Genomic DNA, 17,066 nt, shown 5'->3' on the forward strand with positions numbered 1-17,066 from the left:
GCAGTTGAGTTTTATTATATAGAAAAGTATGCAATTCGGTTTATGCTAATCTAGCAAATACATAGAATGAAGACACACAATTACTGTAAACAAAAATAATATTTAATGGTTATATCTCAATCTCCTTCATTGTCAATTATTTTTCCAGTTAAGTGATGAAATGAATGTATATGTTTAAAAAAAAACCTGTAGCATAAATTCCTTGTGAAATTTAAAGTTCTTCAACATCTTCAGTTTTATAAGGGTCAGTGGAAATGGTATAGACCATGTAGATCTGAGTTCAGACTTGATAGGCAAATTTTCAAATGTTCAAAATACCTTTTCATTGTTAGTGTTTTAATCTGAGCATAATAAATAATGGCATGACTGGTAGTGTGTTTTTGTTCTGGTGTGCCAACTTAGCATGCAAAAGATTCTGTTTGATCCACAGCACCAGCAAAAATAAATAAAAATGTTGCTACCAATTTAGTAGCAGATTTTTCATTCTGCAATTATTTGTCAACACCAGTCTATAGTTTCCCGACTATGTTTGAATTCTAAGACTAGTTGAAGATTTTAAAATAACTTTTAAGGCTGGATGCATTGTTTTAAAAAGATATCCAATATTGCAGTTTGATGGTTAGCCAGAAATAGCAAAACTATACTAACATGTTTTACAGAAGACCACATACTTTAAATTGTATTTTCTCCTAAAATTAATTAGACTACTATATACTGTTCAAATATATTAATATCTGTCAACTCATGTGATCTTCCAACTTACCTTTTTCAGTAAAATGGAGACAGTTTTCCTTCCAGTTGTAGATGAACTGACATAAATTTTACAACAGTTTGTACTGGAGATTTGGAAGAGTGGCTTGAACTTTGGGCTGCTGGTCCTCACACCCACAGTACATCTCTACATTTTGCAAATAATGATGCAACATATGGTGAAATTATTTCACTCATAGAATTAGGAATCATTAACTATAAAGTTTTGAGATGGTTTCTTACTAAATTTTCTAGGATTGTCTCAAATTTATGATCCTCCTCCCACAGTCTGCCTAGGGCTAGATAGATGAAAGCTACTTTACAATCTATTCTCTCTCTCTCTCTCTCTCTCTCTCTCTCTCTCTCTCTCTCTCTCTCTCTCTCTCTCTGTGTGTGTGTGTGTGTGTGTGTGTGTGTGTGTGTGTGGTGTATGTGCTCCTGCCACTGAGCTATATCAGTATCACCAGTTCTACTATAAATCTTAATTACCATCTTATAGAATGTTGAAATTATAGAATTCTTATAGAATTGTTGAAATATAAGCTGTATTGAATCCAGCATCACCTACCTTTGCTTTTATAAAGGGAAATGGATGAGAGAGAAACTTATGTTTGCAACTTTTAAGATGTGTACCCTAGTGACATCACACAGAAGCTGTATCCATAATGTCTTACCAACATGTATACATAAATATGAGCTGGAGAAGGACGGCAATAAACAGGGAACAGGGGACAGAGGACATGCTATGTGTTCTCATACCTTCATAAGAGCTACAGAAAACTAAATAATGCCAAGAATGGAAGAAATGGTCTTCCTCAAGAAAAAAGCGCACCAACTGGTTATCCCTGAAAACATATATATGAGTCACGTTATACAGATTGAATGGGTTTTATTTATGTATTTAAGAACATACATGTATGTATACTCATGTAACAAAAAATAGTGAATAATTGGCTATGAATTTGAAAGAGAGAAAGTGAAGGGAGAAAGCAAGGCAGGGAAATGGTGTAGTTATATTTGTAATCTCAAAAATGAAAGAAATTTAAAAATGCATTCACAGAAGACCTTGGTCCTGCCTCAGGGAGATGTGCCAGACTTCGTTGACTCCCTATGGGAAGTCTTACCTTCTCTGAGAAGTGGATGGGGTGGGGCAAGTGGGGAGGTGGGGGAAAGCAGGGGGACAGGAGAAAATGGCAACTGGGAATGGAATGTTGAATGAGAAAATATTTAAATTAATAAATAACTATTCATCCTCCAAAAATGTATATACCATATTTTGTTTTATTTCATCCTTTCATGAACTTTACAATGAGTTGGACTTAATCACCTTAAAAACATTTGTTCCTCTTGGTAAGATTATTTTAACATTTATTGATTCCTTATTCAGCCAATGAAATTACAAGAGAGTTTGAAAATTCTTGTAAAGAAATGTACTAATCTTCCAGGCAGTGGTGGCACACTTTAAGTCCAGCACTCAAGAGGCAGAGGTAGGCAGATCTCTGAGTTAAGGAACTACAGAGCTAGTCCAGGGCTTCCAGGGCTACACAGAGGCACCTTGTTTCAGGTGTGGGGGAGAGAGAAAAAGTTAATAATCTAATAAATAAAATATATGCTTCAAAATAAAATAATTACGTTCTAGTCATGTACAATGTAAGTAGTAGAAAGCAGAAAATGATTAATTCTATTACACTATGAAAAGATAGACTTAGATACATTGCCGGCAGCCTCTTTAATAATGGCTATAAAATATTGACACTGTGTTTACATGATGATCACATGGTATTAATTATTTTTGTTTGAAGAAACCTCTTAGTAAATACTCTACATTTTGCTGAATTGAACACTAAAAGCCATTCATTATCACTTACTTTAACTTTATAAGCATAGTTTCTTAGTGAATAATTGTCTGTCAATGTCAAGATGACCCTTTGCTTGGTGAAAGACTTGCTTGTCTTTGTTGAGTACCACATGTTGCTGAAATTTGGAGGTTTTAGCAGAAGATCTAGAGAAGTTATTTTAAAAACAAGGACTAGTAGGAAATGCATCTAGAATTGCAAATTCTCAGATCCTCCTAGACTTCCCAAACCTGAATGCTGGGTAGAGTTGAGTAACTCCCATGCAGATGCTCACCACATCTAGGGTTTGAGGATTCCTCTGAAGAAACATTGAGCTACTTCTGCTATAAAAAGTCATGAGGCTTCTCAGTTCCTGCCAAAGGCTCTTAGGCTCTCTTGTGTGCTTTTTGTGGGTTCGTCGGCGCTTTCCTACAATATGATGGCACCATGTAAAATGTTTTAATGCCATTAACCTGTATTTAAGGACATTGTAATATTTAACAAGATATTCAATTGATTGCTTGAAGGATTTTGTGGAGGACATAGCACAGCATCTTCCTCATTTCTGTCATAGAGAGGAAATATAATTCAGATCTCACTGCTAGGGAGAGTTCTATATGTTTTGCTTTCACATAGCAGATTTTGTAATTTAATTGTGATCATTCTTCATGTGAGATGTTAAAAATCTTATCGCCAAACATGTGTCTAACTTCCAGGAAATTAATTGGACTTAATGTACTCTCTGTCATTTTATAGTACTATATAAACATGTTATTTATGTGTGCTCAATCCCTTTTAGATTATGAGAAGACAAAGTATCCTTTTATGTCATATATGTTTACCACATTAAAAACATTCTCTGTAGAGAACCAAATTTCAATTTTAAAAATTATTACACAAAATGCTGAGAAGTTGTTTTCAAAGAACTTTAGAAACATAGAGATGTGAAAGGTTACATGAAAAAGAAACTCTCTAGTTTTTCAAGGCAGTTCAACCTTTTAGTAGTGGAACCAGGCTCAGACAGAAGTCCTGCTCCTGGAATTTGACTATAAGGCACCATGTGGGAGACAAAGAGAAATGAATTTTATCACATGGAAATTAATTATCTTCTGTGAAAACATGATGATTGCTGAATGGCCCTAAGCACGAATAAAAATCTGAGTTTGTCAAGAAGCATTTCATTGTGCATAGTACTCCGTGGTGTGGAGCTATTCTTTTACATTTATCAATCTTTTTATCCATTCAGATCCAGAAATGCATATCACAAGTCACTACAGGAGGTAACTGAGTGAGCTGTACAGTGATAAATTTTTCTTGTTAGGAGAAATTACATTCACTAACTTGAGCCACTTCAGCATGAAATTGAAAAAGAATCATTTTGTCTTAATTTCCATACTTGATTCAATGAGAAAAAAATGTGAATTAACCCAACAAAACTATGGATGCGTTGTCTCAGATATCCACAGTAAACTAAATTGGCATCCTTACATGTTCATCAACTTAAGCAACACTCCTCCTCTGTTTACTTGACTAGATTTTTAAGCAAAGATATCAAGGTTCGTTATGTGAGCCTGTGCATGCTTTCCACCATTTACTCTTTTCTTTTGTTCCATTTTATTGTTTCTGATACATCTTTATCAATAATCCTCTGAGTTCTCCATTCCCCACCTAAGCCGTGCACATCATTTCTTAATCAAAATCACTTGGCTAGGGCTGCGGTTCACTAGCCTTAGGAGCTGCTATTTGCCTTGAATAAATTACATGAAAACATGTTGATTGATAGATGTTGCATGTCAGAAAAGAAGATAACTGTGTCTTCTTCAGCTTACTCAAAGGTCAGGCACACGGAATGATAGGAACAGCCACAGACAACCTAGAGACAACATGTATCAGGAAAACCTGTGCAGCCTGGTAACCACGAAACCAGGACTTACAATCCAGTTATAATTCTTAATCCAAAAATATCATATACATAGCGTTAAAATAAGAACCAGATATGCTTAGCTCAAGCCCCAAATATGTTTTCCTTTATTTCAATTATAGAGAGCTTCTGCTTTTCTTGTTTGTCTAGAACAGGGAAATTAAGTGCCTGTTTTTAAAATTTGTTTTGCTACTTGAATGTGCTAAAGCTACGGTAAGACTTTGGGAAATACTTCAGTGGATTTTATAATAAAGCACTATTTTGTGTCAGAAATGAAGGAAACCTAGAGTTTAATATTGGTAACTTGCCAATGAGAGGTGTACCATTTCCTACCTTAACTTGGGTTTCCCCCATGTCTTGTGGAGCCTCTACAGAATGTGTGAGTTGAAGCATAGGCTTCCTTAACTGTTCAGTTTGATAGGTTCTCGCACAACATCAACATATTTATACAATTCCACACTTTCATGATGTGTTTACTTAGATGTTTATATCAAGATGACAAAAAGGACAAGGACTTTAGTAAAAACAATACATATAAACATTGTGATTTTCTGTCTTACAGTATACATGAAGCAAATGCTGTGTTAAGCCCTAGCTTGTTAAAAGAAATTTGATTTTTTTTTTTTAACCATTATTCTGTATCTTTGTGATCATTCGTGTCTAAGTCATCTTGGAAAAGTTCGGGTAGAAAAGAAATCTGTCAGTGGTTTAGGAGTACGGTTTTAGAATACATAAGAATGTATTCTAAAGGCCTCACTATGTCCTCATCTATCCTGTTACTTTTTTTCTCAGACGGAGATGCAAAACTGTCAAACTGTCCTGCTTGAGTGTATGACAAAGATTCTGTTGTGTTGTAAAGATATTCTTAACAACCTTTATGGAAGGCTGAACGCGTTGGAGTTCACAGTTGTAGTGATAACTTGGTGCTCCTCGCTGTTTGGCTTGTTTACATTGGCACAGATCCCCAAAGTGGAGGCTGACGGAGTCAGGCAGAAATCTGGTATTTGAGCTGAAATTTACACACTTTAAGTGATGAACTAAACAGGCTGCTGTTTTCTTTTTCTTACTCAAAAAGTGCAAGGTTACACAATACAGACGGTTTTCATCTTTTCCCATAAATGCACAGATTCCTGGGATATAAATGACTGAATTCATCACCAATTCATCAGGGACGCTGAGCTATGCAGCTCTGTTTACAGTGGCAGAAAGTTAATATAAATTTTCATCAGAAGGGGAAGTTTACACATATGATTCTATTTGTCCTTCATTATTAGCACCTGAGTCTAGGCTAGAACGCATAATTGTCTACAGGCACAGGCCAAATAGATGCAAGGGAAAGGCAAATAAGCACACCAAAAATAATTTTATGGTTGTCTGTTACAATTCTCTCACTGGGATTCTTAATCTAGAAAATCAATAAACAACAGGAGTGAAACTCCTTTCCTCCACCCGGCCATGGCACAGCGGAGAGCAGCACACAGAAACTCCATTGTGCTTTTTTTTTTTTTTTTTTTTTTTTTTTTTTTCTTCATTCTTTCTCTGAAGTTTATTTTGACTTAAGAAAAATATATCCTGGCTCTGTTTGCTAATTCTATACATTTCTTCCAATATGTTTTCCTTTTTAAAGTTAAATGACTGCAAATTTGACATAACAAAAGTAGTACCTTTATTTAATTATCTAAGATAGTTAATTTTAGGGGGATTTAAATATCCTGAGCATTTTCATTGTATTATTATATGGAAATTTGCAGTAATTTCTATATTCATATAATACTGTTGAAAGTGATGATGCGAAGATCACACACTAATGATGTAAAACTGGAATGAACAACCCTAATGTTAGAGTTATGAATTGACTCTATTCTATGATGTATTTTGAGCCAATTTGTAAGTAAACCATGCTTTTTTTGTGTGTATGCTTGTTGTTTGTCATTTCGTTTACTATTTATTTTTATTTTAGTTTCTTGGTTTTATGTTTCTTTATTTAGTGCTCAAATAAAAATAAATATTATTGATTTAAAGAACAAACAATCATGTCAATTAGAGAACTTTTATTTACTCCTAAACAGAAGAGGGAAGAAAAAAGGTTAAAGGGTTCTGAAAACCAAATTGCCAAGTATTATGGCTAGGAAACACACTAAGGACAACAATATTAAAATAGGATTTTAAAAGTGGTAATACAATTCCCAAAAATGTGTAGCTTAGCAATTTTTCATAAAGATTCATGTACAAAGAGCAGAGTTCTTTTTTCCCTATATTTTATGGAATCATTTAATTTCTATAATTTTTAAATTAGTTTTGAGTCCAGTTATCCACACTTCTATTAATTATTTTCAACTTAATTTTCAGAATTCTTGATTACATCTTTCTCTTCTGTGTATGTACCTTGTAAAATAGCATCAGTTTATTTCACATACATTTTTATGAGATTGACAAATCATGATATTTATATCAATTTTTTCGCACATAACTATGCAAAATGTAGTTACAAAATTTGGTGGTGCAATTTTACGATTTCATTAACACACTACTCACCAAGGTGTATTGCTCATATTTTCAACATTATAAATATTGTTACCTTATTTTACTCATTTTGAAGATGTAGTCTGCTGGCATATGCATTCCATCTTTTAATAGAGAAACTGTAATTTACCTATTAAAATATTTGAGATGACATAGCATCAGTATTCACTCCAAAGAGGAAGAGTCACACAGAGAATAGTGTGTTAACATGATATGCATCTGCATGAAAACTAAATAAATTATGCAAATAGTCAGATGTTTTTCATATACATGATGTATGGATACAATTTTCAGGTTTCATCCAGATGTTTAGAATCATGTGGCTATGCTTCTGACCTTTTTGTGACCCATTCTTTCAGGTAGACAAAGATTAAATGAGTTGTTTAAAAGCATTTGGGATTGAATTTTTTTTTTCTTAAACTCACTCAGTCTTAACTTCAGTGTAATTTTTCTTTAATAAACAATCCCAAATCCAAAATTTCTACATCTCTGGAGTAGATAATTAGTTCAGCTGCTTCTAAATAGAAATTAGCTAATGTACTTTAAGTACAAGATCTTTATTAACTAATTTGAATTACACAGCTAAATTTTCATGTCTACATGTCTGTCCTCACACACTGTTCTAACTTATTTCTTTAACCGCCTATATAATTGCTCCATGGATATTTTCTTTTGTTTTTTGAAATAAAAATCTTACAAATGTATATGACAAACATGATTAATTAAGTAGGTTATGTTTTAAATCAAGATTATGAGAGATTTTTAGAGATTCAAATTGTTTTCAAACACTTGAACTCATGTAGGGGCACTCACTCTCATAAATAATGTGCTAATTACAAATTATTCTTTTCTGTTAATTAAAGCAGGTCAGCGGGATTTCTACTTGGCAACACTTAGCTTAAGTGTTCAAGTTGCTATATCTACTTGAAATTAATGAATTTGAATTACCTTAAAATGTTAGGCTTTCCATTATTTCTGATTTTTGCACCTTTTTCCTATTATTTTAGTGCAGAAGTTTAATTGTATGTGCACATTTGTCTTTCATTTTATGAATTATGTGAGCAGTATTTGGAGTTAAAGTTTGAATAACAGGATAATCACTTTATAAGAAAAATCAGCACTTAGGTTTGTACTGTCTTAGCAGAGAAGTTCTTTTAAATGTCCTATTTACAACACTTTTTCTATTTTTAAACCAGTATTCATGGATTTCAAATATGTATTATTTTACATGTATTTACAGTTAATTTGTAGGTATGTGTGATCAAAATTATATTGAGGTTTCATCTCATTTTATTGGGTTAATGTTATAATGCAGACAGTATAGGAGACAAAAGAATAGTGATAGATCTTTTGTAAGTTGATGACCTAAAGCTCACACCATTGGAATCAGCTTGCTTTTTCCAGACAATAGTATTTCCAGAAGGTGTCCTTAAAAGCTCAGTTTGGATTTTAATGATATAAAAGAATAGTTTTGAGTTGGTAATACAAGTGAGGGTAGAAAGTGAATTAGTGCAACACTTTAATTCTCTAACACAAATTCTCTGAATTTGTCAATGCTAATGGACTAGACATTGTTAATGTAATGTTTGACTATATATAACTTAATATAGCTACTGAACTTATTGTATTTAGGTTTTCTATGCTAGTTAAAACCCTTGCTTTTTATTTAGACAAAAGAGGGGAAATGTTGTGTGATATTTTGTTTGTGTTCCGACAAATAAAGCTTGCTTGCAGTCAGACAAAAGTTTGTTTTGCTGCTTTGAACATTTTAAAATTTATACCTTTTTCTTTTTGCTACTTCCACTTCCAATATTAAAAACAAAAACAGAAACTGATTATTCTACATATATTATTTAATTGATGCTCAGTAGCAACTGAATAGTAAATAAATAGAGAAGAAAAGCAAAACAGATTGCCTTAATCAGTCCAATGTGATATGATCATGAGTTTGAGTAATTTGATAGATAATGAAGACATGTTTGTTGCTGTATGAACTTTGGCAAGCCAATACTATTCTCACCTTTGTTTCTTGCTTGCTTGTTTGATTTCTACTTTGTTTTCATACTCAGGCAATTCCCCAAAAAATTAATATTGTTTATGACCTTGAAATCTTTAATAGCTGTGGTATTGTGTTACATATGATTTACACAGGTACATGTTCATTCAGAATGAATGAAGAATAGCAGAAACTGGACAAAAGCCCCATGTATGAAGAATCACAACATATTGATACTGGAAAAAAAATCATGAAATTCTCAACTTTAATATAATTACTTCTGTACATCCACTTGAATACACTATTCTTTTACTTTGTATGGAGACTGATTTACCAAGGATATCTCCATATCATTGTTAGAGATTCCACATATTTTCAGGTTTGTTACAATTCAGATGTTTATAGTATCAATTCAAGTTCTGCATGAGAAATGTCTTAGGTCTTCAGGACTGTTCTGATTGCATTAAAAAAGCCACACAGTGGTCAGTATTCACAAGAATTTCCTCAGTAAAAGAGCACAGTGAATGTAAGAAAGTTCTGAGGGGAATCTTATCAATAAGTTATATTCATTTGGAGCTTATACCGGTGCTTCTTCTAAAAGCATGTATCTGTAGAGAACGTCTTAATTTTTTTAACATTACATATCTAAAAATTGAAAAGAACTTCCATTTCATGATGAAAATTTAAAGTGGCTTACGACATTCTCTGTAATGAGTTATAATTTTCAATGATTTAAAAAAGGGTATTGTTGAAGTCTAAAAGCCAAACCAAAGTTATCTATGGTTCCTTGATAATAATAGAATCCTACAGACTAAGATTTATTTTCCTACTTCAAGAAACAAAACACAAACTTTTGCACCAACTACTAAGGAGCTACATGCAGAATTCAATGAAAGGAAAAAGTCTATTAAAACTCCTACCTAATAGCTTTCTTTTCAGGAGTCTGAATCCCTTTATTAATTTCTCTTGGAAACTATTTTCACATGTAGGAGTGTAGCTGTTCAAAGCAATGCCTTCAGGAGGACTACTATGTATTCATAATTGTGATGTGTTTTCCAGGGTGCAATTTTACCATTGTGTACACAAGAATGATAATACTTATTAGATCAAAAGTTGAAATAGAACTGGATCTCAGAATTGTAAATATATTTCTCATCTCAAGGATAATGAGAGATTAAAATCTGAGACATAAACAAATTAGGAAATTAATTTTTTCTGTATAAAACAAAGAGGCCTGCATGTTATTGTTTGCTGCCAGTGACGGCCTAGAAGAAGCCATTAAAGAATCTTTGGCAATACCCTTGCCTGCTCCTTTGAAATTGAAATACTCCCAAGACCATGTCCCAATTCATGGAAGAAGAAAAAGGCAGAGGACAAAAGAATACCTTTATTGGAAAGGCAAAGCCCTCTGTCGATTTTCACTAGTGTTTCATTTTTTATATCTATGTCCCATAGGTACTAATACTTTTAAAGGAGGCAGCACAATTAGTTTTCACCAGGATGCATTGCCTTCTCTAACACAATTATGTTTCTATTAGTAAGGAAGAATGAGGCAACGTGTGTGTGTGTGTGTGTGTGTGTGTGTGTGTGTGTGTGTGTGTATGTGTATATATATATATATATATACATATATATATATATATATATTTCACAAGTAAAATACTCTGCCATGGATATAGATATAACTTCATTAAACCTAAGAACAAAAGGTAACATTAACATTCGTGCAAGACATGAGATATTAACGGTATGCCAGGAACAGTCCCAGGTGCTGGAAATATGAACATAAGTAAATACAACACATTCCTCACCCTTGAGAGCATATGCACTTTTAAAGGATGCTTATATTGTTAAATAATTAAAATGTCATTTTAAATATGCTAGATAGGGTATGGGGTAATAAAGAAGTATATTGTTTTTCTGCTTTGGAAGGTCAGTAAGCCATGTAACAAAGTGAAATACAAGCATAGTCCTGAAAGATGAGTAGGGTTTTGACAAATATGCAAAAGGAAGGCAAGAACAGAAAAATAATAGCTTTCCCAGGCAAAAAGATCACCGAGATGAAAATGAAGTCTTCCATTCACATAGCAAACATGTCAAGCCCCTACACATGAATTACAGTACCAAGAACTAGGAATAGTGAGCAAATAAAACTGACGGAGTCCCCCATGTCATAGTGCTGATGGTGCAGTTATAAAATTACATGTGGCCCCATTGATTGGACACAAGTGTATCCCAAGATTCTTGTGCAAATGTGAAGGGATACAGAGCTGGACCAGTCTCTATTTATCCCATAAGGGGATCGATAAAGCACAGAAGGAGCAGAGAATGCAAAGGCTAGATCTCTGACATTGTTAAGTCTGTCCTGTTAATAGGAATTTAGAAAGATAAGTCATAAACAAGCTAGAATAACAAATGTAAATGGGTTAATTGGATCTAAGTCTTAGGTATAATAGTTGGATGTTGAGATAGTAGGTTACTGTGATAGGTCAGCAAGCGATGAGAGAAGCGAATGGAGATTTGGTTATTGTCATAAAGGATAATACTGATAAAGGCAGCAATAGCAAGTCATAGAGATGCATTGGCTAAGGGATGGCAGGCAAAAATAAAAGAGCTTCTCACAGATTGCTTTTGCTGGAGTAAAGGCTGGGAGCTTTCTTTCCATCTACATCAAAATTGAGTGAATAAGATTTGAAGACAAAAACAAGTTCATTGTTTATAACGTTTGTGTTGCCTGTAGTATATTAAGTAGAATATTCAAGAATTAACATACAGTTCTGATTCTAAATTGGTTACTAGAAAAGCCTCATACAAGGTATAAGTTTGGTGAAATCTCTCTGTTATTTTGTAGTGCACACACGGACCCTTTCTTTTGACAAATATTTAACACCAACTGCATTCCAAGGTACTATTTTTACTTTCTGGAGAGGTTCTGTGGTGTGTAAATGGGTATGAAAAAGATTCGTTTTCATGGTTTCACAGGCTAGCTAAGACAATAGCAATAAGCAATAGCACATTGTAGCACAGTGAATAATTCTGCAAAGGAAAAGAAAATTGGAAGCCATACTGATAGACTCATAGAAATATACTATTTTCTATATGTCCATCAAAAGTCATCTTTGATAAGGATCATGGAGGCAAGCTTTGTGTATCAAAGGGATTCTGGGCAGAGGGAACAGTGTAAGATGGGAGCATCCTTTCTAAATTTATGGTTTGCAAGGAGACTTACCTTGCCTAGAGCAGAATGAGCAAATGACTGTGAAATTCAGACTTATAGGCAGCAATTGGCCAGTTTATGTACAATTTTATTCAAGACAGATAGGAAGTCCTTGAAGGTCTTAGGAAAGGAAATTGAAATGATGTCTTAACTTTTAAAAAGATTTACTTTGCCTGCATGTGCAAAATATGATGAAGAAAATGAAAATGGGGAAATACATAGGAAGGTCCAGAAAGAAATGATGAGAGTTTGGACGAGGCTGTTTGCAGTGGCAATTGTAAAATTTAACAAATACTCATGCATTTCTGATGCTTTGTCGAGGCTTTGATGTGGGAATGCAAAAGACAAACAGAACCAAGGAAGACTGTAACACATGAGCTTCATTCACACTGGTGGGCTGAGAGAGAACACATGGACTCTGTTGGCTTGTTTTATCTGGTGATAGCACTTGATAATATCTAGTTCATATGTATTTTAATTTCTAAGTCAAAGGGTATGGCCATAGATATTGAATTCACCAGGGGCATAGAAAGGCACCATCTCGTGTAGATGGTACACAAAATCCTGAAGCTCAGGAGTAGGGAATGAAATGAGAAGGAAAATCCCAGAGCAAAGATATTCCCAAGCATACTAGGATTCATTGATGAAAACTCATAAGAACGTGATAAAGAAATAACATAGTTACTACATAAAGTAAAGAGCAAAAAGAAAGGCAGTTGACAACTGGGTGAGAATGTACATTTGATGAAGGAGTGGAGAAAGAAAGGTTATAATTCATTTTATCCTAACTGCTTTTGTGGCTTTTGTGGCTTACAATCTATGAGACCCAGGACACAGGGTCCCACCTTAGACATACCACTTTAAATGATGTATACCTCAATATGAGATCAAACCAGAAATTCTAGCTCAATTTAATCCAGCTATCTGATTGCTGGCATATAGATCAAAACTTCCTCCCATCACCAATATCTTAGTGTTTCCTTCTGCTTAAATTCTTGAAAGCCACTCTCTGTTTCATTTAATTAATTTCTGTATAGCTGTGTCAGTCATTTGGTCTTTAAGGCTTGGTAAAGCAAAGCAGACAAAACAGATTGGAAGATGATAGTAAATGAAATAGGATGATAATAAAATTGGAATAGAGATATAAATTATATTTACCTTTGCCTCTGCTTAAGGATTCATTTTGCATATCCATAAGTTACCAGGTTGACTTTATAATCTGAAACTTTTCCTGAAGTTCAGACTTTCCATATACAAGGATAAAACCTTCAAATCAAATAGACATAAAGACAGAATAAAGTCTGCTCTTAAAAACTACATGCTGACATTTCCTCCATGTCTCTTGATACAAAATAGCTTTCTGCAGGTGCAATGAAGGAAGAAATGAATCAAAGAAAGAATTCTTCCACAGAAAGCATTTGCATCAGTGAGTAAGTGGTGAGGGAGAAGGAATGAAGTCAGAAAAGCACCAAAGACTACCCAAGTGTTTAGAGGAGAATTTATCAAACAACTTGCCTTAGGACATATATCAGATTGCAGTAGAGGCGAAACTGAACTTCAAGGGTTGATGGCTACAGTTTCCCTACAATATAGAAATTTGTTCTTACTAATAGTACACTAAATTCATAGTCCATTAATAAGTTAAAAAATAATATCCCACTGTGGTGTTTCCAGACACCTTTCATTACATTATATTTCTCTTGAAAGCTCATTTTATGAATTTAAGGTCATGTTTAATTGTTAAAATTTCATCATGCATAATTGTGTACTCTGCTCATAGTATTTTATTCAGTTTAAATTTTTTTGGAAAATAGTAATTTCTCTCCCCGAAAAAAGCATTTTATAAACAACAGCTAAAAGTAAATGTTAAATTGATAGAAGATTAGCTTAGGAATTTAGTCCCATTGTGTACATTTAATATTAATTTATCTACTAACAATTTCACTAGTTTAGTTTAAGGCCTTGGCTCCTGTAATATCTAGGTGTTTTATTTTTCTTATAATTGGTTATTAGATTGTACTTGATGAATTTATGTTCCAGTGCTTCCTCATGAGTTTTTCCAGATGATAACTACGACAGTTTCACAAGCTGAGAGGAAAGGACTAGACCTAGATATGATCAAAATTTGTTTTTCAATCCTTTGATTAACCCACATTCTCTCACAGTCTGTTCCCACCTTACTCTTAGGCCTTGTAGCACACAACTATTTCAAAGCGGATTGTTCAAAAATAGGCATTTGTGTTCCCATGGAAACAATGTTGTAATGATCTCATGCCAACTCTCGGACACTTGTTCCTGACTAAAATGTAACTCCAGTAATGCATTTAGAGTGTCTGAACATGGCTTTGCCTGACCCCAGGTCACAGAGGCTGTGGAGAAGCCAAACGGGACAGAGATAAATGCTCCATATAAGACCTCTCATGGACGCTGAGAGACAGGGCTTCTAACATAAACCCAGAAGCAGATTGCAGCTCTACCCAATGTTTTATGATTCTCTAGAGAGTGTGGAATGGACAAAGAATATTATCTCAAGGTAGGGATGGCAACTTTGAGAAAATAGATGGAGAACAAGAAGTGTCGTCTCAGTCACTTAAATATCATAGTTTTATTTTTGCGTTTACACTTTCAAACTAGGTGGAATGGTGAGGAAAAGAAGAGAAAACCCTAGAGTTCTTGATGTATTAACAATTATAATTCAAAGGCCTGGGCTTGGGGAAATTCTTTAAACCCTTAAGGTCTTTTTTTCACATATACACTGGGGGATTTTTCTGAGTTTTTCTTCTATCATTTCTTGCTTTCAGAAGTTTAATTCCACTTCTGTAATTTTAGTGATGAGTGTGGAATAGACATGGATCTACTGAGTGGACAGGAGACAACTTACTTCTCACACATTGGCCAATTAATTAAGTTGTAATTAGTAATACTATAAAAACAGATAGGGTAATGGCCATTACAACTAAATTATGAATATGGTTAATGACAAAATTAAAGTTTTACCTAATGGAACAACTGTCCTCTTACACAGCTACTAAAAGAATCACTTTGAGAACTTGCAAAAAGTAGACAGACTTTGTTGATACTCTCATAGAAGGAAGGCCTCACCCTTTCTATGGAGCAGAAGAGGTATGAGATTGGGTTTGGTGGGGGGCATGGGAGAATGGGAGGGAGAGGAAGCTGGGATTGATGAATAAAATAAGATTGTTTCTAATATAAATAAAAACATCAAATTTAAAAAAAAAGTGGACACACTTAAACCCCATCTCAAACATAATTAAGCCATTTAATGTACATTTAAATTAATTCTTAGGAATAATAGTAATTCTATAGACTAGGTCAGGCCTGTTCCTGTACATCTTCAATATGATGATTGCATTTTATTCAAGGCTATACTCATTATTGAATTACTGATTATGACTATAGTAGCTGACTTTTTCTATGAGAAACTTCCAGATAGGTTTTCATAAGGACTACACCAAATATTCCTGTCAACAATACATGACTTTAAGGTCATTTTATTTATTTTTTCTCATGCCTTTATATTATCCTGCTTGGAATTGAAAATATGATTAAATATAACACACTTTAACCATAGTGAACACTTTGCATAATATTTCATTAAATATATATTCAATGACATTTAGGAGATATTAGTATATTATTTTCATTTTCTATATGATTTTTTCTTAGTATATGTTTTCCTAAGGGTGAATTGCTTGACTTAATCTTAACAGTATTTAACAGTGATCTATAGACACTGCAGTATCACTGAACTAGAGTTTTCTAAGAGTTATGTATAACAAATATAGCATTTTTGACGCAAAGATCTGTTCAGTTTTAAACCTTTAAAATTTTGAATTCAGGAATTTGTTAGTTTTTTTTAAAGCATTTTTTTTTCAAGAAGTTGCCATAGAAGTGAAAGAATTTAAACACCCTGCTGTTCTTTGTCCCTATTTTCTTCCCCGTCATCCTTGCTACTTCCCTGTACTCTGCTGGCTGCCTTTGCTCTCCTGGAGCCCACTTCTAACTCATTTTTACTGAAACTTCATTTCGTAGACTGTGACTGTCCTGTGGATAGAGGTGTTGAAGGTGTTGTTTATACAATCCCACATTGCTTGTTCTGTTTGTGAGCCACATAGTGCTTGGCATAGCTGAGACCAAAACGGCTCTTAATAAATGTCCAAGGAGATAACACAACCATAGAGCCCCAGATTGAGAGGGTCTAATTTGGTGTTGGCTGGGTGAAATGTCAACAGTGCCCTTCTTTTTTCTTTTTAATAGTTATTTCCATGGCTGTGGACTCAAAGGAGAGTCCGGAGTGTGTATTTTGGATTTGTCCTCAAATTTCAGTGACTCACAGTGTTACCAGTGTCCCAGCTGGTGCAGACTCTGTAATGACTTGGTATCGGGCTCAGACATTGAGTTACTGCCAGATCCTCTGGCAGGAAGCATTCTTTTCTAACAATAGACAAGTGATAGCAGTAGAGATGTCAAGGGACTTCACAACAGCATGTATCAGGATCCAGTGAAATGGCTTAACTTCATCATAAAAATGATAGGAGCAACTACTGCATTGTTTCACTCTGGTGAACAGTAATCTGAGATGCCACTTATGAAAATGAAGATAATTGCAAGACTGTGCCAAGATACACCCTCTATGAGAAAGTGTACTGCTCCTATATAGGTCATTGTGCAATTGTAAGAAGCCTGCACGGGGACAAGAAAATCCCCCTTCTATGAGAGACTTAATATCTTTTGAGACATTGGGAGAAAAGGGCATTTTGCACAAAGGCCTTGCGATTTCCCCAAGAGTCTCAAACATCTTCA

At 34.2% G+C, this 17,066-nt stretch overlaps 1 protein-coding gene across 6 annotated transcripts in view; it reads left to right on the top strand.

The window, feature by feature from the left end:
- The window catches only part of Foxp2 (forkhead box P2), a 328,925-nt gene that overhangs the window by 154,015 nt on the left and 157,844 nt on the right, over nucleotides 1-17,066 (top strand). The gene's annotated exons all lie outside the window — the stretch shown is intronic.

Source organism: Phodopus roborovskii, unplaced genomic scaffold (assembly GCF_943737965.1).
Source record: "Phodopus roborovskii unplaced genomic scaffold, PHOROB, whole genome shotgun sequence".
NCBI classification, from domain to species: Eukaryota; Metazoa; Chordata; class Mammalia; order Rodentia; family Cricetidae; genus Phodopus; species Phodopus roborovskii.